Below are 25410 nucleotides of genomic sequence, written 5' to 3' on the forward strand. Positions count from 1 at the left end.
TTTTGGGCTTAATTAATCATAGTTTTAGGCCCAATTGAAATTGGGCTTAATGGATTAAAATGTATAGATAAAATTGAACGCATTAAATTTATTTTGGTCCAAAAGTTTTATTTTAAAAAAGGATTTTATTTATTTTCTTTCAAAATTAAAATTGGACCAATAATAAATTTAAAAGCCCAATTTCCCTTAGTCTATTAATGAAGACAAGCCTATGGAAAATGAACATTAACAAGAAGCCCAATGAAGATTGGGCTTAGGGTTAATGTATTTTTTCATTTTAGGAAAGCCATGAATTAAGATTATTTAATTATTTTTCTATATGTTATGTTTTGGATGATAACATGCCATGATAATATGTCATATAAAATAGGTAGTGCCACTCTATTCATAATGATACATGTCATTCATATATTATGAATCTCGTCATATTGTTTGTAATTTGTGTATTCTTAATAATATTGGATATCATCTAGATAATATTATAGGAAGCATGCAATTAACATGTATGTTTTAAAAAGGAAAAACCAATTTTAAAATATTGAGTGGGAGAGGGAAAATTCAAGATAATTTTCTCACGGCTCCATTGTTAGTTCAATAATAAAATTATATATATATCTCGACTTCATGATACGGTGATGCTCTTTAGGAGGGTATATATATTAGATGTTTTATTTGATGAACTTCTTCAAAGATAAAATTGAAATATTTTTTAATCAATTGTTCACCCCAACGGTGACTATTGATATAAAAAATACATAGATTGAAACAATGGTTATACACTCAACTAAAATTTGTTATTAAACTTCCCAACGAAGCTCTGTTAACAAATTTAGGCCCAAAGGAATAACAATAATTATTTATCATGTCTCTACATGAAAGTAAATAATCCAATGGATAATTGGGTCTAGAAAGTGTAGACATGACTTCCCCAACGGATAGCTTATCAAAGCGGTACTAGATTATCGTTACAATAAATAAAAATGCATTTATGGTTTTTTGCATTTTTATCATTTATTGTGAATACTATTTCAAAGTATTTATGCATGTCTATTTTATTTTTTCAGAAAATGTCTTCCATCAACCCATTATTAATTATCCTTGTTAAAAATGAACTCACTGATGAAAATTATTTAGATTGGAAACGCAATCTATTTAATATTCTCACTGCTAAGGGCTGCAAATATGTGTTGACCCAGCCTTGCCCTCCAGAACCATCGTTATACGATTATAGAAATTAGAGGGAGCCTTATGAGCAATGGTGCGAAGCTAACAAAATGGCTAAGCGCTATATATTGGCTTCGATTTTTGTGGAACTGCATAAGAAACTTCAGAGCATGGAAACAACCACTGAAATAATGGCTAGTCTTCATCAGATGTTTGGGCAAAATTCTCATTTTGCCAGAGAAGCAGCATTAAAACATATTACAGATACTAAGATGGAAGAGGGCACAAGAGTTCGTGATCATGTCCTCACAATGACAGACTATTTCAATGAAGTAGAGATTCACGGTGTTCAAATCAATGATAAAACAAAGATTAACATGGTGATTGAATCTTTACCTAATACATTCAAAGAGTTTAAGGTCAGCTATATCTTAAACAATAAAGATATGACCTTAATTGAATTAATGCACGAACAACATGCTATAGAAGAATTTTATCATAGCAAAAAACTTCTTGAAAAAGGATTCTCTTCAAGGCTTAAGTCGAAAGACAAGAATGGGCAAGAAAGAGTTAGGATCGGCAAACTATCCACTAAAATAAATGGCAAGTCAAAAGGCAAGTGTTACAAATATGGACAGAAGGGTCACTGGAAGAAAGATTGTCCTATGATTTTTAAAATCAGGTATAGGAAATCTTTAAGCTTCCTAATTAGTTCAAATATCTATTGATTCATGCAATAGCGAATTTTGAGATAACTAATCTTATTTGTAATTCATTTATTTGGTTTTCAGGAAACCAAGAGATTAAGTGAAGAACGCTTCAAACAACGGTTGAGGACATGCTAGTTTATATCAATTGAAAGGCTAGATCATTACGAGACTTTAGTTTTGATATTTGTCTTTATTTTTCCAATTATTAGAGGAATTTAATTTCGATGGCTTGTTTTAGTAAACAAGAGTACACTGTTATTTTTTTATACTCTGTTTATTACTTATTTTGATTCTTTATAAAAAAAATTTATATCATATAAGTCTATTGATCTATTCAAGGTAAGATATAATGATAAAAAGTATATGCATTTATCCAAGAAAAGAAACCTCTGATATTTATGCTTAAGTCATATAAATTATAATAAGATTCTAAGAAAATGATTAATGATAGGCTTGTTGGCCTATTAAGATTGACCATTGTAACTCTATGAATCTTATTTAGAAAAGTAATATGACAAGGATCCTCTTTTTGAGCTAAAAGCATAACATTGTATTGGATGATTTAACGAATACAAATGTATACGGATTAATCAGTTTACATGTTATAAGAGGTTATGAGTATTCTATCAATCTTGTTGATGAATATTCATTTCATTTATGTTTGTTTGAATGCGTCATGGTTCCATTACTTTTGAAATTCAAAGGGGTACATGGATAAGACAGAAGCAATTAGACAGGAACATAAAAGAACTTCGATATGATCGAAATAGAGATATCTCTCTGGAGAATTCAAGCTCCATTTGGTTGTCAAATGGGATAAACTCCCACATATAATTAACACTATGATACAATAGTGTAATTAAATGGAGAAACAAGATTCTTTTGGATAAGACAAGATATATACTAAGTGGTTTATCATTTACCTTTTTTATTCTAGATACTAGTATTTAAAACTGTAAAGTTTGTTGAACTTAGTTTCATCTGCCTCGGTATTTACTACTCTAAGAAATTATGAAAAAGTCACAAACATGGTTTAAGACACATTCGTATTTGGAGTTTACTAGTATTTCTACTAGAATCAGAGGTAGAAAAGATGAATTCGTGTTCAGAAGTTTGCATGTTTAAGGTATCTTAAAGGAATAAGGGAAAGTCTAAATTATATTCCTCAAGATAAGAATGTATTAATAGACATATTCTTTACTTTCTTTAAGGAAGACTATATAAATGACTTATAACCTAAGAGTAAGGTAAAACTCGAAAAATAAAAAAGAGATCAGGTTGATGTTATAGAACAGGAAGAAAACAACAACCAGCTGATCAACACAGGATTATCCTTGAACAACAATCACTTTAAGAACCTCGTCGTAGTGGGAGGGTAACTAGGTTACCTGCGAGATACATGTTATTAAGAGAAACCTATACAACTATCACAGATGAACATGTACAAGATCTCACTAGCTACAACGAAGCTCTAATAGATAGAGATGTTGAATTTTGGAAAAAGGCCATGAATCAAGAAATGGAATCTATGTATTACAATAAAGTATGGGAACTTGTATAGGCACCAAATTGGGTGAAACCTAAAGGGTGCAAGTGGATCTACAAGAGAAAATGAGGAGTAGATGGAAGGGTGGAAACATTTAAAGTAAGATTAGTAGCCAAAGGGTTTACTCAAAAAGGGGGAATCGATTATGAGCAAACCTTTTCTCCAGTTGCTATGCTTAAATCCATTAGGATTCTGCTCTCCATTGATGCAGTGCTAGATTATGAAATTTGGCAAATGGATGTCAAGACTGCCTTTCTTAATGGGCATCTTGAACAAGACATTTACATGCAGCAACCAGATGGATTCATACAGAAAGACCAAGAACACATGGTATGTAAGTTGCATAGATCAATTTATGAATTGAAGCAAGCATCTTGGTCATGGAACATCAGATTTGATCAAGCGATTAAATCGTTTGGATAATTTGTTATGATTCAACCAAAAAAGAAAAGAAGATGAAGAAAACAAACATTGAAAGCAAACCTTGAATTTTGACGAAGAAAGTAAACCTTAAATTCTTAGCACTTGTGGAAGAGAATTGAAGAACTTAAGAAGGAATATGAATGGTACGTTTAGTTATTTTATGTGAAATAATTTTAAGTTTTAGAGACTTGAGGTATGCTCTTTGATGGAGAGAAAAATGCTAGATAATTTACTTTTGTATAAATAAAAAATAAAATAATAAGGACTATAAAATAGAAGAGGTATTAATGCATTTTTAAAGTTTAGGAATTGCAAATTATTAATAATTTTGTAAACATTTACTATTACTTAATATCTTAAAAATTTTTTGTAGTTACTTGAGCAACCCTGGGCATGAGTGTTGTTCCACCACTGCTTGAGAGATATGGGGCAATTGTCGGGCTTTAATTTGTTTGTATGTTAAATTTTATTTGATTGAAGAATAATTTCACTGAATTTATTACACATAATTAGGCTCTTATAGATTCAAATTTACAAACCTAATTTGTTCTTGACAGCTTAATGTTTTGCTCTTTACAAAATCTATGTATCATTAGATGACGAAGTAAATAGTTAATTTTCCCTATTTAATCACCGTTATGTTTCACTTCCTAAAGCATTTATTTCATCCATAAGAGCAATTTTGGACAATTTTTTTGTTTTTGTAGAGCAATTGTTTATGTAGGTGCCATATTCCAAAGGCACCACATTATGCCACGTGTCCACTCTTCTAATAAAAAGGAATTATTCCGGGAGAAAATAACACCCAATCTATTATAAGGGAATAACACCCAAGACAAAACTCCCTAGGAACTTATGAAAATGACCAGAGGGGAATGAAAATAACACCCAAGACAAAATGCATTCCAATTCCAAATTCCATAGTCTAAGGCAACCACGCCCAAAGTCATAAGAGTAAGGAAACTCGTAGGTACAAAATAATTCCCTACACTCAAATTCACCTCCATGTGTACAATAATGATGAGTGACATGTGTCATTAGAAAGAGAGCTCAAGGCAAAACCCTAAATCGATGTCACCCACCATCTATAAATAGGGACCATTTTTATAAGAAAAAGATCTTTTGGCGTCCATGAACATTGTTCTTCTTATAGAGAAAAAACTCATTTTCTCCATATTTCTTCTTTCTTTAATCTTGATCAAATACTAACTTGGATGTTGGAGTGCCTTTTTCAAGTACTCACCCTACCAAAATCGAGGCCAATGATCGTGACAAATTCCCCACAAGCTATAAATACGTGTAAAGGTAAAAATCTAGCACCTTTATTAGCGCCATCTATGGCGAACTGGCAAATTAATAGCCATTTTCTCTCACTAGAACCCACACATCACCACTATACACTCACTTTTTATATTAGACTTGGTTGTGTATAGTTGTAAAAAGAGGTGAATACTCACATATGCCATTAAAAAATGGGTGTATGTGTGAGACCCAAACCTCAAACATGATTAAAAAAGAAATAAAGCCAAAATCCAAGCAAAACAAATGGAGGTCTCTCCTCCATTTTTACATTTTCCGGACAAACAACGCAAAGAAAATGAAAAACCCATTTGGTCAACCTAAAACTTTGACCTAACAATAGAAAGTCAAGATGGTAAAAAAGGGCCAAATATTCTCTAAAATAAAAACCAAGACTCATTTATATTTTTATATTTATTTTCTTTTTAATTATGCTAATTCCCTGACTGTTATGCTAGCTTACTTATATTCCTGCCACTTGATTTATTCTGTGGTACTTCTTTATTTTTCCACGAGTGAAGCTAAGGAAAACCCAAGCATTCACCTTATCTAGGGGAATGTATGAAGGATATAAAGTTGATGTGAATTAACATAACTCTAGGCTCTAATTTAACAATTATGATTTCGCATCTAACATATTAACACATTTCATTTTCTAATTTCTTATGTCATTCCTGACTTGACTTGGATAGTACGCCTAAGAAAAACCCAAATATTCACCTCCTAATGGGGAATAAATAAATGCCATTTAAAAATGTAAGGAAAGTTAGATTAGTCCACATAAGTGTAATACTCATTTATTTATTCCTCATTAGGAGGTGAATATTTGGGTTTTTCGTAGGCATAATACCCAAGTAAAGTCAGGAATGACCACAGAAAATTAGAAAAACCAAGACTCATTTATATTTTATTTTTTTATATTCATTTTGTTTTTAATTATGCTAATTCCCTAACAGTTATGTTGGCTTACTTACATTCCTACCACTTAATTTATTTCGTGGTACTTCCTTATTTTTCCACGAGTAAGGCTAAGGAAAACCCAAGCATTCACCTTTACACATCTAACTTTCCTTACATATTATACAACTAATGATTATCTTTACACATCTAACTTTTACACTTCCGCATCTCATATTTTGATTATCTGTAAATTTCATAATGTTAAATGCTTATTCCGGGGGGTGAACATTACCCATTCCCCTTATTCTCTATATTTATCTATCCTATTAAATATACTCTTGCTTCCCCTTCCCCATGACAATTGAAAAAATAAAAGATTAAGCAAAATGCTTTTTAAGCCTAGATCATATCCCCGTACAATAATTCTAAAAGAGCTCACAAGTGCTTTAGCACAACTCTTCCTAAGCAATCAAAAGGAGGGGGAAAATGATAGTGATGAGGAATAACTTGGAAAAACTAAAAATGAACGGAGAGGCAAATTGGCCTATTAAAAGAAAGGGTCGAAACACATGTCAAAACAAACTTAAAAAGACACATAGGGAACTGATAGTGATGAGGAACAGAGGTTTCAAGAATGACTATGGAAGGAAATTCAAAAATCCTAAGGAGACTTGGAAAAAAAATTTCCAGGTGGCTTCCACAATAAATGATGCTGTGATAGCAGCCTCTTAGGGAAAAAGCTAAAATCAATTTGAATTACATTTTAGACTAATCTAAATGCTTATTTAAATTGATGATTTGTAGATGAGGAACACTTAATTTTAGCTAATACAACTCTACAAATGATTTCAACTCTTGAAAGTATTGATCCAATTGATAATGTACAACTAATGTACTCGAGTTATTGATTATAGAATGTGAAAATTATTCCATAGTTCCAAAAGACTCATACATTGCACTATTGAGCATTCGCATGCATAAACATTTATATCTATCCATCACACAAGAATTCATATTCATCATTGTTTGATGATTGCTCATGATTAGCTCATACGCCATCATATATGCTTCCAAGTATCTCGAAATCCATTTTAGAATTGATCGGTTTTTTTAAGGAAAATTCTCATTTCTTGCTAAAATTTCAATACAGGGAAAAGTTCAGAGAATGAGAAATATTCCTTCTTATGTTGAGGATACAGATGAGATAACTCCTAAAACCTCAGTTCAAGGAAAAAGTACAAAGAATAGGAAATTTTCTTCTATCAAGGGTGAAGTGGATTTCCCCCTAGAATCTCAGTTCAAGGAAAAAGACTAAAAACAAATAATATTCCCTTTTATGTTAAGGAAAAATATATTTCCGCTATCAATTTTAGTTGAAGGAAAATTTTCTAAGAACAATTTATATCCCTCTTATGTTAAAAATAAACTACTCTCTGAAGGAATAATTCACTATTCCTTAGGCCAAGAAGAAGGAAAATCTTCCCTAGACCAATAACAAGGAATAATTTTCATAGGCCAACAAAAAGGAAAAAAATTCTTAGACCAATGAAGAGGAAAAGTTCCATCACAATATTTCTTCGGAAAATAGTTTACTTTTCGTTAGGCCAACAAAGAGGAGGAACTTTCCTAGGCCAAGAAGAAGGAAAATTTTCCTACTAATATTCTTCCAGAATAGATCACTTTTCCTTACCTTAACAAGAAAAGGTTTCTAACAATATTCCTTTGAAATAGATCATTTTTTTGGGCCAATAAAGAGAAAACATTTGCTAGGCCAATAAGGAAGAAAAGTTTCTTAATAGTATTCTTTTAGAATAGTTCACTTTTTCCTTACACTGATAAAAAGGCAAAGTTTTATAATGATATTCCTTAGAAATATAGTTCACTTTTCCCTAGGCCAACAAAAAGGAAAAACTTCCTTAGGCCAACAAAGAGAAAAAGTTCCGTAATAATATTTCTCCAGAATATGTCATTTTTCCTTATGCCAAAAGGGAGGAAAAATAACCCTACACCAATAAAGAGGAGAAATTATGTGATAATATTCCTCCGAAATCGTTCCTTTCGGAATTGTTTCAAAGACCAATTAAAATTCTCTTAAAACTTCGATTTGGAGGAAAAAATTCCTAATAATATTCTTACAGAATTACTCATTTTCCCTAAGTTAAGAAAGAGGAAAAAATTCCCTAGGACAATAAAGAGAAAAAAATTCCTTTGAAAAATAATTTTCTTTTCCTTAGGCCAATAAGGAGGAAAAGTTCTATAACAAAATTCCTTCGAAGAATAATTCACTTTGCCTTTGGCCAAAAAGGAAAAACTTCCCTAGGCCAACAACAAGGAACAATTTTCGTAGGCCAACAAAAGGGAAAGCCTTCAATTTTCGTAGGCCAACAAAAGGGAAAGCCTTCCTTATGTCATGGCCCAAGCCTCCTAGCAAGCCATGGCCTGAGAAGAATTTAGAGACATGGAGGCTCATGTAGTGCTTGTAGATATTTTCTTGTAATTAATGTGATTAGGTGGTAGTTGTGACAATGCTAAACACTTTATTGTACTATATATATAGGAGGGGCCTCATTTTGCTCAACACACGACAGGCAACACACAAAATCCAGCACACAAGTATTGTAAGCTTTCCTCGAGTAATAAAAGTTCTTTCCTCCCATCTTCAGCGACTTTGTGTGAGTACTCAATCCGAATTTTGAATCCAGCAATGGATTTGAGTGTGCAAGGCTGATTTAGGGCCAAGCGAGTGAGATTTGGTGCCTAATGTTGCACGACACAGTGAGGGAACAAGTGGACCGTGATAGTTGGTACGAGAGTCGTTGACACTTGTGGGGTAGTTTCATTGTTTGAAAGGAAAGACGTCGAATCTCACTCATGATGACCAAAGGGGGAAGGAGCCAAACCCCTATGAGAAGAAATGAAAGAACAACAAGGAGAAGTTTGTGGACTTGCTCAACGCCATGGAGAATCGAGTGTTGGGGAGATTGCCGTTGTTGAGATAAAGGAGCGCCTTGAGATCTTTGAGCAAACGATGAAGGAGGTGGGTCATCTTGGGGGATGGATGGGTGACCTGAGCCATGACATAGTAGTGCAACGCCAAAGCCTTGAGGAGTTTCAAACTGTGGTCATGAACTCCATTGAGGTGCTAAAGGCTCAAGTGGAGGAGTTCAAATAGGCCTTGAGAAGACCAAGAGCGTTTGGGCACTTTGCAAGAAGACAGTAGCCAGCAGAGTGCTCAACATCAATGCCACACCTCCAATAAAGGCTGAGGTACTGATACCAATGAGGTATGGGGGCAAGTGGGATGCCTAAGAGATCGAGAAATTTCTATGGTCCATAGAGAGGTACTTTGAGGCTGTCCAAGGTGAGTAAAAGAAGGTGAATATTGTGACAATGTACTTTGAAGACCCTGTGACAGCTTGGTGGCAGCGAAAGCATGTAGAGATTATGCACAGGACATGCATCATCGACATATAGGACTTGCTCAAGTGCGAGATGAAGAATAAATTCTATCCGAGAATGTGGCGTATGAGGCTCACAAAAAGATAAGGGAATTGAAGCACACGAGGTCCATCTCAAAGTAAGTTAATGATTTTTGAAGCTAATGCTTCAAGTCGACAACATGAACTCAAATGACTTACTGTTCAACTTCATGGAGGGACTCCAACCGTAGGCACAACGAAAGCTGCAGTAGCACAAAGTGAATGACATCTCCATGGTTCTCACTGATGTGGACACGCTTGTGGAGTTTCGGAAGGGTGAATCATCTAAGCCAAATAAGGATGAGAAACCCCAACAGGGTAAAGATAGGGGAGTGAAGGGAGTTAAGTCGCAGCACCATAATGGCAAGGAGAAGGCGCCACAGAAGAAGGATGGCCCAAATAATGGCAAGAAGGAGGCCAAATGCCAGCACAATTGCTTCCTTTGTGATGGAGACCAATGGGTTAGAGATTGCCCAAAGAAAATGGCTTTCAACGCCATGTTTAGCGAGACCAAGGAGAAGCAACCAGAGGTACCACCAGCTGAGGCTGCCAACATGGGTTGTCTCAAACTCTTCAATGCGTTGAATGCCAAGCAAATCCCAACAAAGGTGCAGGACAAGTCGCTAATGCATGTTGTTGAGTATTAGAAAATGTATATTTATAAAGGAGAAAATCGTCATTTTATATTTCAAGTCTTACTAACACCCTTACTTTTATGTATTTAACATTCTTATGATTTAATTACCTGTGTTTTATTTTAATTAAGTATTTTATGTATTTTAGGGCATCATAGTCATTTCACAATGAACGAGAAATCAGACAGCAAAACGGACATCACTTTTGAACTCAGGACAATTGAAAACCTTAGGAGGAGCACAAAAAGAAAAATGTCATTGTTCACATGTACGGTATTGTCTACATTACTGTTCACGATACTGTTCACATAGACGGAACGATGACGTGGCATTAACCGATGATGTGGCATTGACTGATGAGGTGTCACGATCCTATTGGACTAAAATTCTTATGTACTGTTGATCGATGACGTGGCAGCATATCAGTGGACTAAAAATCTCGTGTATGGTACATGCATTACACAGGATTATTTTCAAGCAAACCGCGTCACTGTTCAAGCCGGGTCAAATCGTGTTACTGTTCAAACCGCGTGGTCAAACTGCATACTGTTGATTGATGACGTTGTGCAATCCTGAGCGTCCGAAATGTTTTTTATTCGATGGCCATGATTTACTCAATGTATCTATAAAAAAGGGGGCTCCTCCCCCCTAATTTGATATCTCTGAATCCATTTTTAGGCTCTATTTTCTGTAATTCCTTCTCCATCTTGTATTTTCTACGTATTTTAATAAATTCCCCTTTTACCTCTAGTTCAATTATGAGTAGCTAATTTTCTTTCAAGCTTGGGTTGAAGGTGAAGTCTCAACATGTGTCATAGGCTTTATTTAGTAAATTTATTTTCTCTTTCCCTCTAGTTTTTGTGGATGTTTTGACCTCTCGTCGACAAATAATAATAATCTTGTCTAGACACCGCCTTGATTTCACCGGCTCCCTAGTACAAGGTTATTATTATTTGGCACGATAAGCCCTTAGCACCATATTGATTAGAGCGCGGTTCATGAGGTGTGGAAACCCCCTTCGTGATTTAATTGGCATTAATAAAGAATATTTAGCCCATGGCGCATGTTGATACGGATCCAGATACCCAAGTACGTCATTTCAATAGATTTCTCTTCAGTTTATTCTCGTCATTTCAATTCCAATTTTAGGATAATCTAAGTCACTTTCACCACAAATCCAACCACCCTGATACAAAATTAATTCTACATATAATTAAAATCCACCTCCTCGTGGGATCGACACTCGTCACCATTAATATATTCTACAATAGATTCGTGCACTTGCGAGTTCAATAAAATTTGTACAACAAGGTTTTGGCGCCGTTGCCAGGGAGGTAAGTTATTTTAATTCGTAGAATTAATTTTTGTGAATAATTTCTTGTAATTTTTTCTTGTAATTTTTTTAATTAAAAAAAAAAAGTGAATCTACATTTAGAGGTAAGAATTTCTTTTTTTTTCTCTTCTTTAAAATTCTGTAATTTATTTTTTAATTTATTTTTCTTTGTAATTTTTTTGTTTATCTTATTAATTTATTTTTAATTAATTTATTTCACGTATTTGTTTTAGTGTGTTTTTATAGAAAGGTTGTAACAGCATGATAAGGTTAGTACTGTAATTTCTCCTTCTTCTTTATTTTTGTTCGTTTTGGTCTCATTTATTTTTGTGTTCTTTGCATGCATGGTCGAAGGTCATTATTACCTAATCTTGAACCTATAGACGTTGAAGTAGAAAAAACATTGCGCACACACAAACACGTTAAAAATAAAATGGATTTGCAACAACAACAAGCACCACAGGCGAGGTCATTTAAGGACTATTTCAGTCCCTTAGCTAATTTGAGCACATCATGCATAAGATACCCAAATGTAGCTGCTAGGAGTTTTGAACTAAAATCTAGTGTGCTAAATTGTCTCCCAACATTCTATGGCCTAGAAAATGAGGACCTATATAATCATTTGAACGATTTTCATACTGTTTGTCAAACATTTAGATATGAGAATTTTTCAAATGATGATGTTAAACTTTCACTATTCCCATTTTCTTTAAAGGATAGAGCTCGTTCATGGCTCAATACATTGCCTGCTAATAGCATTACATCATGGGAACAAATGGTAACAAAAGTTTTGAATAAATATTTTCCAGTGCATAAAACCAATGCTATTCGCAAGGAAATTTCAAAGTTTACACAGAGAGAAGACGAGCAATTTTTCGAAACACGAGAGCGATTCAATGGGCTACTCTTGAAGTGTCCACATCATGGGTACGAGAAATGGCACCAATGCTAATACTTTTTGGAGGGATTATTGCCGAATGTGCAAGAATGGCTAATGGCAACAAGTGGAGGAGAGCTAATGTCAAAAAGTGCATCAGAGATTTGGGAATTCTTCCAAGGACAAGCAGATAATTCCCAACAACGGAATCAATCGCTCCAGAACACTAAAAGAATTAAGGGAGTAAATGATGTTCACATTGGCGAGTCAAGTTCATAAATTAAAAAAGTCAAAGCGATAATTAAAGGTCTCTCTCGACAAATAGCATCGTTATCGATTGTTAAATCAATAGAGCCACATGACCATAACTCATACTCATATCAAGCCAATGCCGTAGGTGTAATGAGAAAACCATCAAATTACAACCCATACTCCAACACATATAACCCTGGATGGAGAGACCACCCTAATTTTTCATGGTCTCAAGGATTCTAAAGAATGGACCAACAACTCCAGCCCCACTAATGCAACAAATTCCTCAAGCCTCTCAGCCACCATTTAGACCATACAATCAACACCTGAATTACTCTCAACCCAGACCATGGGAGGATTCATTCCAGAATCTCAAGAATCTTACTCAATCCATAATTGAGCAACAGAACCGCACCATTGATGGACTGCGAAATGAGTTGAGAGCATGCTTCAACTCACAAGCCCAATCAGTTTCAAGCCTCGAGAAGATGGTGGGACAACTTGCGTCTTTAGTTTAGACCTTGGCAATGACTGTTGAGAAAGGCAAGTTTCCAAGTCATCCAGCGTCTAATCCTAAAGGAGTACATGAACCAAGTACCAGCTCACCACAGCAGCATGGAGAGGTCAAAGCAGTCATGACCTTGCGAAAAGGAAAAGAAGTCGACAATAAAAGAAAATCAAATTGTACCTGTGAATGTTGAGGACTCACTATTGGAAGAGAAAGAAGAAACCAACCCACGAGAATATGTTCCCAAAGCTCCATTTCCTCGGAGGTTAGCTAAAGGAAAGAAGGGAAAAATCCACAGGTGAGATTCTTGAAATCTTCAAATAGGTAAGTGTTAACATCCCTTTACTTATGCTATAAAACAAGTTCCATCTTATGCCAAGTTTCTTAAAGACCTTTGTACTAAAAAGAGAAACATTCATGTTCAAAAGAAGGTCTTTTTAATAGAAAATGTTAGTTCTATACTCCAACACAAAATTCCTTTAAAATGCAAAGACCTAAGCTCCCCCACTATCTCATGTAGTATAGGGAACCACACAATTGAGGATGCTTTGTTAGATTTAGGTGCTAGTGTAAATCTATTGCCTTATTCAGTATTTGTGAAACTTGAACTGGGAGAATTACACCCAACTACAGTGGTGTTACAACTTGCAGATTGGTCTACGAAAATACCTTGTGGTATTGTGGAGGACGTGCTTATCCAGGTAGACAAGTTTTATTTTCCTGTTGATTTCATTGTAATTGACACTCAACCAATACAGGATTCAAAGAAGCACATCCTCATTATTCTAGGTCAACCTTTCTTGACAACTGCGGATGCTCACATTCAATGCAGGACTGGAAATATGCAGTTGTCTTTCGGCAACATGACTATGGAGCTAAACATCTTCAACATTGCCAAACAACCTCACAATGCTGATGATGGAATTGTTGATGTGGATTTAATAGACACATTAGTTGATAATACTTTTCTTTCAAATCTTAGTGATGACCTTTTACAAACATGTTTAACTCACTTTGGTTTGGATTTTGATATTGGCAGATCGGTCGATGAGGTCAACGCCCTACTTGACTCAGCATCATCCATGGACAATAATAAATGGAAGTCAAGAGTTGAACAACTAGCACCATTAGAGAAGAAACTTATCCTATCATCAGAATCACCACCAAAACTCGAGCTCAAACCATTACCCAACGCATTGGAATATGCATTTTGGGAGAAGAAAGTACTTTGCCGGTAATCATCTCATCATCCCTAAATGAAGAACAAAAAGGCAAGTTGTTGGATGTTTTAAAAGAGCACAAAGGAGCATTATGATGGACCATAGCAGACATCAAAGATATAAACCCAATAGACTGCATGCATTACATTCACCTTGATTAAAAAATTAAACCTACTAGGGAAATGCAACGTTGGTTAAATCCTAACATGAAAGAAGTTGTTAGAACTGAAGTCCTTAAACTATTAGATGCAGGTATCATTTACCCCATTTCTGATAGTTCATGGGTCAGTCCTGTACAGGTTGTCCCTAAAAAGTCAAGAGTCACATAGTTACAAATGCCGATAATGAATTGATAGGATGGCGTGTATGCATTGATTATAGAAAGTTGAATTCTGTCACACGTAAAGACCATTTTCCTTTACCATTTATTGATAAAATGCTTGATAGATTAGCAGGCCATGAATTTTATTGCTTTCTAGATGGTTACTCAGGATATAATTATATTCCCATAGCACCAAAAGATCAAGAGAGTACCACTTTCTACATTTCAACGATGCATGTTGAGCATTTTTTCTAATATGGTTCAACGATTTCTTGAAGCCTTTATGGATGACTTTTCTGTCTTTGGTGATTCATTTGATCAATGTTTACATCATTTAACACTAGTTCTGCAGAGATGTATCGAGAAGAACTTAGTTTTGAATTGGGAGAAGTGTCATTTTATGGTAAAACAAGGTATTGTTCTCGGTCACATCATTTCGAGCAAAGGTATTAAGGTTGACAAAGCTAAGGTGGATCTCATTTCTAATCTTCCTCCACCCAAAACAGTCAGAGAAGTAAGATCTTTCCTTGGGCATGCTGATTTTTATAGACATTTCATTAAAGATTTTAGCAAAGTCTCTAGACCCTTATGCAATCTACTTGCTAAGGATGTACCTTTTATCTTTGATGATTTATGTCTTGTGGCATTTGAAAAACTAAAGAAGTTGTTGACATCATCACCCATCATTTAGCCCCCAAACTGGAGCTTACCATTTGAGCTCATGTGTGATGCATCTGATTATGCAGTAGGAGCAGTATTAGGACAAAGAGTTGATCGAATTCCCCATGTTATTTATTATGCTAGTATGACATTGAATGATGCACAGTTGAAATATTCAACTACTGAAAAAGAAATGCTAGCAGTAGTGTTTGCATTGGAAAAATTTCAATCTTATCTCATTGGTTGTAAAATAATTGTATTCACGGATCATGCTGCTCTTAAATATCTTCTCACAAAGAAATATGCAAAAGTAAGACTAATTCGTTGGGTGTTACTTTTGCAAGAATTTGACTTGGAATTCAAAGATAAGTAAGGCACAAAAAATGTTGTGGCAGACCATCTCTCTCGTCTTTATTTTGACACAATTACAGAGCCATTAACATTGAATGAGTCATTTCCAGATGAACAATTAATGAGTATGAAAGTATTACCATGGTATGTTGACATCATGAATTATCTTGTTACAGGTCAACTTCCAGAGCATTGGACCAAGCAAGACAAAGCTAATTTTTTTACGGAAATAAAGAATTTCTTTTAGGATGACCCTTATTTGTTCAAGTATTGTGCAGATCAAATTGTTAGACGATGTGTCCCAGAAAGTGTGCAGATCAAATTGTTAGACGATGTGTCCCAGAAAGTGAAATTCAAAATATCCTTTCATTCTGCCATGAAGAAGCTTGTGGAGGCCATTTCAGCGATAAGAAAACAGTGACTAAAGTTTTACAATGTGGTTTTTATTGGCCAACTATATTTCGAGACGCTTACACTTTCTGTTCTTCATGTGATAGGTGTTAACGAATGTGGAGCATTACGCGAAGGAATATGATGCCACTAAATCCAATTTTAGTGGTTGAGATTTTTTATGTATGGGGTATCGACTTCATGGGTCCCTTCCCCCTTTTTTTGGCCATCAATACATATTGGTTGCTGTTGACTACGTATCGAAATGGGCAGAAGCAATTCCATGTAGAACCAATGATCACAAGCTGGTGATAGAATTTTTGAAAAACAACATCGTTTCACGCTTTGGATTCCCTCGAGCAATAATCAGTGATGGTGGTGCCCACTTTTGTAACAAAGCATTCAAAACTCTTTTGACAAAGTATTCCATCACTCACAAAGTGGCGACCCCATGTCATCCGCAAACCAGTGGCCAAGTTGAGATCTCCAATCGAGAAATAAAGCACATATTAGAAAAGACGGTGAGGCCAGACAGAAAAGATTGGTCATTAAGACTTGATGATGCATTATGGGCACATAGAACGGCTTTCAAGACCCCGATTGGGATGTCACCCTACATGCTAGTGTATGAAAAAGCTTGCCACCTACCTGTGGAACTCGAGCATCGTGCATATTGGGCCATCAAGAAATTCAACTTTGACATGCAGCAAGCTAGCTCAGAAAGAAGATTACAACTGGCAGAACTTGAAGAAATTCGCAATGACGCATACGAAAATGCCAAGATTTACAAGCAGCGAATGAAAGTCTTTCATGGCAAGCAAATTATGAGAAAATCTTTCACTCCAGGTCAGAAAGTACTTTTATTCAATTCTCGCTTGCACCTATTCCCAGGTAAGTTACTCTCTCGATGGTCTGGCCCCTTTATTGTTCACACTATTTTTCCAAATGGGGCAATTGAAATTAAGGACCCAAAGAATGGTGTCACGTTTAAAGTTAATGGTCAAAGATTAAAGCCATATCTAGAGTACCAACCATATGGAGAAGACACCGAAATAAATTTAAGTGACCCACCAGATTTGAATTGAGTTTTTTCTTTCTTTTCGGTGATTTGATTTTTTTTCTTTTCCTTTCTTTTTATTATTTTTGCATAAGTGTGTTTGTTTTGCTAATTGAAATTATTTTTGCATAAGTGTGTTTGTTTAACCATTAAGTTTTCTCTTACCATTGTTAATCATGAGTGCCATAGCTAAACAGTTCCTCTTGGACATTCTTAAACCACTTCAACGTGTAAAATCTCATCTCAAAAGGCAAATTCAATTTTGTAAAACACATCGTATTTGGGCTCTGCAACCACCAGAGTTACTATCCTATGTTGAGGATTTAGAAAGCCAACTTAGAGACATTGAGAGAAGTGTCTACAACATCCAGTTGGAGTTTAAGATAAATTCAATAAGAGGACGATTTTAATTTTCTTCGTGTGTTTTAATTTGTTTTTCTGTTTGTGTGCTTTAGTTTGTTACCCCGGTGAAGTGGCGGATAACGGTACCCCGTGACAATCAAGTCGGTTACTTTAGTTTCCCATAATAACTGATATTCTGAGGCGAAGGTATGAAAAGAAACGAGATTCTAGCAAAGCTTCACAATCAATTCCCTTCACTTCCTCAGAATGCCCTCCTTACGATCTATAAAGCTCGGTCCGAACACATGCGATTGCTCATGAGGAATAACATACCTGCTGACATCCGTTGGTTAATCGAGGCTAAAGTACGATTGGCAGGTGAGTTAACTCTAAAATTTATTGCATACATGCCTAGTTGTGGTAAAGGAAATTATGCAAGAAAATGAAGAGCTCAAAGAATTTTTGTTGCTTGTCATAAGTGTGCCAGAATGAGTTGTGATAAAAAACCCATGTTCTTTAGGAATGGTGTCGGATAACAGGGAAGATAAGATTCAATTCATTAGGGATGGCTTGAATAAGGAGTCATTGGATGATATCCTTTTGTCTCTTAAAACGCATCCCAGTGGATATGTGCAAGGAGCAATTCTCCAGTTATGACCATTATTTCAGAAAGAGCATGTACGATATAGTCTCGAGAATCTGACTATAAACGACCTTATTTGTCAGTTTATAAGAAAACTGATGGGAAGCCTATTCTCGACCCATAAAGGGCGTTCAAGCAGTTTCTGGACATAAAACCAGAGGAAGATGTGAGCCACAGTCGCAACTACCTGTAAATATCATTTTACTTCACTGTTATTTTATCTCACTGTTGTTTTATCATTTTCATTATTGTCTTTAATAATTATATTTTATCATTGTTTCTTTTTCTTTTACTGTTTCCTTTTTGACTCGCGAGCCATGTGCTTTACACGTTAATTGACACTGACATGCTACCTCATACACAGTTGTGACCCACTGTCACTAAGATTATTAAATATGATTTTTTTTTGTCAAGCACTCACAAATTATTTTTGAGAAGTATCTCAATGGCAGCTACTCCCAATAGACAATTCAAGAACATTTGTGTGCTTTCTAGATTTAACTATGGCAAACATAAAGAGTTCGTTGAGGCAGCCATAGATCTTGGTCGAAGCATAGTAGAGAGAAAATTACACTTAGTGTATGGAGGAGGTAACCGAGGGTTATCAAAATTGGTCTCAGAAGCTGCTTTTGTCAGAGGAAGTCAAGTGTTAGGCATCATCCCAAGAGCCCTAAAACCTTTGGGCGGTTTGTCTGACTCACCAACTGGAGAAGAGTTAGTCGTCTCAGGTATGCAAGAAAGAATAACTGAAATGCTTAATCATGCTGATGCTTTTATTTTCCTTCCAGAAGATCTTACAACACTAGAGGCACTTATCACACTAGCATCTTGAGCCCATATGCACATTTATCAAAAACTCATCGGTTTGTTAAATGTCAATAACTTTTATGATGGCTTCATCGTATTTCTTAACCATGCAATAAAAAACTATTTCATTCCTTCCGCAGTGCAAAAGCTTTTTATTTGTGCTCACACTGCTAATGAGCTACTTGATCTATTACAAGCTTATAGACCGGAGCCAGACCCCTGGACCTTTGTGTTGGAATGTCCAAATAATGATGGTAACAGCAGCCGCAGTAAGAAGTACAAATTAGATTTAACTCTCCACCTGTAAATATTTTCTTATGTGTTGCACCACCCAGGTGATGTCTTTTAAACTCTACTTCTTTCCTTTAAAACATTAAGGACAATATTTCGTTCTGGTTGGGGGGAGGGAATAGTCGACAATTGTGGAATCTTGATTAAGTTTTTACTGATTTTTTATTGTAGAAACTAACTGTTGCTAACTTTTTATGTTGAAGATGGTTGAATATGAAGTGTAGTGACTCTAAAAACGCATCTTCATCGTTTGAAAAAAAAAATTAAAAAAAAATTCAAACATTTTCTTTTTCTTTATTTAGCTTTGATATTCATTTTTCTTCTTCTTTTTAATTCTCCTTTATAAATATACATTTTTAAATTTTTGAGTCGAAGATGGCTAAATATGGAGTGTAGTGCCTCTAAAAACGCATCTTCTTAGTTAAAAAAAAACCGTTTTCTTTTCTATCATTTTAAGTGCAACTTTTCTAATTAGTTTTTCTGCATCATTTTCACATTTCTGCATACATATTTTTCTTTCATGTTTAGAATAGGTTGGGGGGTAGGATGTTGTTTGAAAAAAAAAATTATGTGATTTGTTTTAACATTGGATGACATGATTAATTTCAAATTTTAGTATTTGTATTATCTTTGGTTTTAAGTGATATTACGCTATGTTTGCTACTCTACATGTTGATGTCGGAGAAAATATGAGTTGTTTGAAGGAATGAACATGTCATAATAAGTACCAAGTGAGTTTTTTAGCCTATCATTTTTCTTGGAGAGTAACCCTTTTGCCCATTCTTTATACAGCTTAGCAGGTTATTATTTTATACACGATCTCTAGATTTCTTTTGAGTTAACCCTTAAAAAAATTGTAAAATAAAAAAAAAGAAAAAGAAAAAATGTGAGTTGCTACATTTGCAGGCCCATCTAACTAGTAGATATGGAAGATTATTTAGAGCCCTAAAAGACGATGGAAATGCCATCTTTGATCCGTTTGAGCCTTTCTAATCATCCCTTTTATGAAATATTCATAGTTAACCCTTTTGAACCTTTTAAAAAAAAAATTCTTTGTCAAACTTATTATCTTGACCCACTCCGATTTGGAGTATTACCCGATATCTTATAAGTTCCATCACCTATTTATGTTTGAGAAATATGTAAATAATTATTTTGTTCAGTGAAGTTATGCCAAACAAAAGCAAAAAAAAAAATGTTGTTTCAAAAATAAAAATAACAATAATAGGTGAAATCCACCTTGCCACTTCCAAACAAAACAAAAAAAAATCTCTATATTTTTCTCAAACATACACTTTGTTTTCCTTATTTTTCCTCCTTTGTTAGACATGTCCCTAGCCTACGTTATGTCCTAATAAAAGTCCTTCTTGATTTTAGGGAACTATAGTCTGAAGTAGAAGCTAGTTATATGGGCTAAAACTATGTAGTGGTGCATAATTAAAAAAAAAGATAAATAAATTGGGTTGACTAGCATTTTTGTTTGACTTGAGATCGTATTATTTCTAAGCTGAGGGCATATTTCTTTCATCTTGGTGAGAGCATGTGATATCACTTGTTTATTATTTTCTCTGTCAATTACCATTCATTGGAGTGACTATTTTTATTGGGTTTAATTTCTTTGTGACAATGTCATTATTTCCAGTGAGATTTTGGAGTTTAACATGTCATTCTTGAAAGTAGCTGTGACAAAGTCTACTGGGCTGATTCATGTGGATGGTTGATGTGGGTGTGTTGTTTCTTTAAACTAGAGATAATGCTTACACTTTTATTTGATTACTATCATTTGTTTGATTGAATAAACATGATTGTTTTTTTTTAAAAAAAATCATTTTTGATTTGAAATTTGTTTTCGCTTTATTTGCTAGGGACTAGCAATAAGCTGGTTGGGGGGTGTGTTGAGTGTTAGAAATGTATATTTATAAAGGAGAAAATCGTCATTTTACATTTCAAGTCTTACTAACACCCTTACTTTTATGTATTTAACATTCTTGTGATTTAATTACGTGTGTTTTATTTTAATTAAGTATTTTATGTATTTTAGGGGCATCATGGTCATTTCACAATGAACGAGAAATCAGATAGCAAAACGGACATCACTTTTGAACTCAGGACAATCGAAAACCTTAGGAGGAGCACAAAAGGAAAAATATCACTGTTCACATGTACGGTATTGTCTACGTTACTGTTCACGACACTGTTCACATAGACGGAACGATGATGTGGCATTGACCGATGATGTGGCATTAACTGATGAGGTGTCGCGATCCTGTTTGACTAAAATTCTTATGTACTGTTGATCGATGACGTGGCAGCATATCAGCTAACTAAAAATCTCGCGTACGCTACATGCATTACACAAGATTATTTTCAACCAAACCGCGTCACTGTTCATGCCGGGTCAAACCGTGTTACTGTTCAAACCGCTTGGTCAAACAACGTATTGTTGACTGATGACGTGGCACAATCCTGAGCGTCCGAAATATTTTTGATCCGATGGCCATGATTTACTCAATGTATCTACAAAAAGGGGGCTCTTCCCCCCTAATTTGATATCTCTGAATCTATTTTTGGGCTCCATTTTCTGTAATTCCTTCTCCATCTTGTATTTTCTATGTATTTTAATAAATTTTCATTTTGGCCCTAGTTCAATTATGAGTAGCTAATTTTCTTTCTAGCTTGGGTTGAAGGTGGAGTCTCAACATGTGTCATGGGCTTTATTTAGTAAATTTATTTTCTCTTTCCCTCTAGTTTTTGTGGATGTTTTGACTTCTCGTCAACAAATAATAATAATCTTGTCTAGACACCGCCTTTATTTCACCGGCTCCCTAGTACAAGGTTATTATTATTTGGCACGATAAGCTCTTAGCACCATATTGATTAGAGCGTTGTTCATAAGGTGTGGAAACCCCCCTCGTGATTTAATTGGCATTAATAAAGAATATTTAGCCCATGGTGCATGTTGATACGAATCCAGATACCCAAGTACGTCATTTCAATAGATTTCTCTTCAATTTATTCTCGCCATTTCAATTCCAATTTTAGGATAATCTAAGTCACTTTCACCACAAATCCAACAACCCTCATACAAAATTAATTCTACATATAATTAAAATCTACCTCCTCGTGGGATCGACACTCATCACCATTAATCTATTCTACAATAGATTCGTGCACTTGCGAGTTCAATAAAATTTGCACAACACATGTAGAGGCCACAATCAACGGAAAGAGAGCTCAAGTCTTGATTGACACGATAATGTTTGATAACTCTATGAAATGAGAGTTATAATGAAATTTTAGACTTAAATCAATATTACTTAGAGAGCAAATTATGTGTTTTTGTTGCCTTTTAGCTATATTTTGTACAAGCATCTATTTAAGTTTATTTTTAATAAATTGATTTTGTTTTATATCATTTTGTGCTCAGATTGTGTGCGATTGTAGGTGACCAAAAGGTTCAAGTTTTATGGATGGAATGCTGCTGCAACAGACTTGTAGAGAAGATCAAAGAACTTGACTACATAGGAATTAAAACAAGTATGGAATAGTGAAGATGTTGTAGCCGTTGCTGCAGCAATTATGTAGCAACAACAGACTGGATTTCACGCGCGATAACTAAAAGATTACGATCCAAGGTTTCCAAAAATGGAAGATACGTGCCATATGCTTTTGGTTGCCCTAATTCCAATTTATAAAAGGAGCACACTGACACAACTTAAAGTGATTTCTAACTCCCAAGTATAAGATTATGGCTCGGTGAGTCCGAGGTCGATCCACAGATAAAATATTTACTTTGTTTATTTTACTTTATCTAAAAATGGAAATAAAACTTATACAACTTAATTTAAATGAACTATGAAATTGAATTAGTTAGGGTTATGGATCCACTATTAGTAGTAAATAAAATTTAATAAATTTTTTTGCCATTTTTTTAGATTTATTGCTCAAAAGATTAATTATATAAATTATTATTATTTTCCCATTAATTTTATCATGGATTAAGTATTTATTGTGCCAAAATTTAATTTGTCTCCATTTTACCATACCTTATATTAAGATATTAAGAATTTATTGTGCTAAACTCCCTTGTTTGTATACAATAATTCAAAATTTCAAAATATGAAATATGTATAAAATTAAATAGAAAATAATTTAATTTATAAAATTAAAAATCGAATTTGATTAAATCATATTTATTTTCTAAGAGTTTCACCTTACCCTAACTATTATTATTTAGTTAAGCGTAATTGAAATAAAAGTAATTATTAAAATTAAATTACTCATAATTAAAATGAATAAAAACAACTAAAATTGAAAATAAATTAAATTATTTATAAAAACAATTAAGAAAAATCTTAAACATCTATCTGAAAAACAAGATTACAGGTAGATTGAGAGAAATTGAGAAGAATAGAGATGTAGAGAGATGATAAAAAAACATAAAAATGAGGATTTATTTATAGAAAAATAAATTCATAATTTAGTGTTTTGCGTCCCATCATAAGCTTTATGCATGCGCTCCTCACTGCCATTAGATAAAGATCCAATGGTTGGTCAAACTTCAAAAGTCAACATTACATGTGGCATCTTGTGAAGCATCCAATTTGGTCAAAGAATGGTTGAGATTTGGCGGGTTAATGGGTAGATCGGGTCGACCCGAATACAAAGATTCAGATCTTACAACTTACTTCACCAACAATTGCCACGTGGCACGATCGTGGCCATTGAATTATGAACGGTTGAGATTTAGTGAAAATTGCCAGCTATCCAATGCACTCATATCTATTGTAGGCTCATTTTATCATCCAATCAGTGCTCCATCAACAGAAAAAGTCAACTCTTTTGCCAACCTCAATTTTAAGCTGATTTTGACTCACCTTAAGGTTTTCAGAGCTCCGGAATCCAAATTTGTAATCTGTTTATCTGTTTGGAGCCTCGAATTATACGAATTTAATATTTTACCTAAATAACACACAAAAATACACAAAATTAAATATAGTGAAGACATAATTAATAATTCTTAATATATTGCATTAACACAAATACAAATTATAATATAAGCGCAAAATAATATTTTTATCGCTTGATAATCAAACAATTTTTAATACTAATCACACGCATAAAAAGAAAAAAGTGGGAGCCGTCACTCAATGAAAATAATAGAGAAAAACAAAAAGAAAACAGAGAATAAGAGAGATTTGAGGGCTGAAACTGAGAATTCAAGGAGAAAATAGAAGCGAAATCACCAAGACTAAGCAGAACTTAATTCTTTTTCTTATTTTCTAGTTTTTATTTATTTATGGGAATGTACTTGATGGTTAAAACGATTTTATTTGCTGTTCTATCATAAATCATGAACTAAACTTTATTTTGGTTGAGTGATAAACAAGCTTAATGGTTATTTAACTAATATGTGTGTGTTGTTTTGTGTTCGCTAAAGCATTTCGTCTTAATTTTACTCATTGCAATTCCCTATTTTGGCTAACCACCCATTTAGTGGATAGCTAAGAAATTGCCTAAAAAAAGTCTGATTTAGTGGAACAAATTAAGATCATACATGGTTTTAGATTGGGTTTCCCAAGTTGAGTTAATCTCGATTTGAATAGAGTCATACTTGATTTAAAATTAGTAAAGAACTAGACATAGGGATTCACCTTGTAGGGCAAATGGAACCTAGAACGTTTAATTTTATATCTAATGTTAGCGTAACAATTGATCACTATTAGGTTGCACTGGATATAAGATATCCAACAAGCGACAACTGAGGATGCATGAGGGATTCTATCCAGTGTTGCAGTAGATGTTGTAGCAATAAGATCTTAATTAGAAAAATAATTAATATCATTAAGTGAGTTTAATCACTCAACTACTTCCTTCCTATTGATTATATCATTGTGTTTGATGTGAGAATTTTCCTTATTGCATTTTATTTATTGCATTTTTATTTTAATTAGTTCATTAGTTTAATAAATTGTCGTATTTTAATTTAGGATAAAACTGCATGTTAAGATTGTTGTAGCAAATCTAATAACATCAATCCCTATGGAGACTGAGAATATTCATCAGTATATTACTTGTTGTGTACACTTGCGCATTGACACCTATAGCAATAGAAATCACCCAATAGCGTCTCACAACTTCATCAAGGAAGATAAGGCTAAGCGGCTTGGTCTTATAGTCGAGAAAATTGATGGCAGGATC

The sequence above is a fragment of the Citrus clementina genome, unplaced genomic scaffold (genome assembly GCF_000493195.1).
Source record: "Citrus clementina cultivar Clemenules unplaced genomic scaffold, Citrus_clementina_v1.0 scaffold_2, whole genome shotgun sequence".
Lineage (NCBI taxonomy): Eukaryota > Viridiplantae > Streptophyta > Magnoliopsida > Sapindales > Rutaceae > Citrus > Citrus x clementina.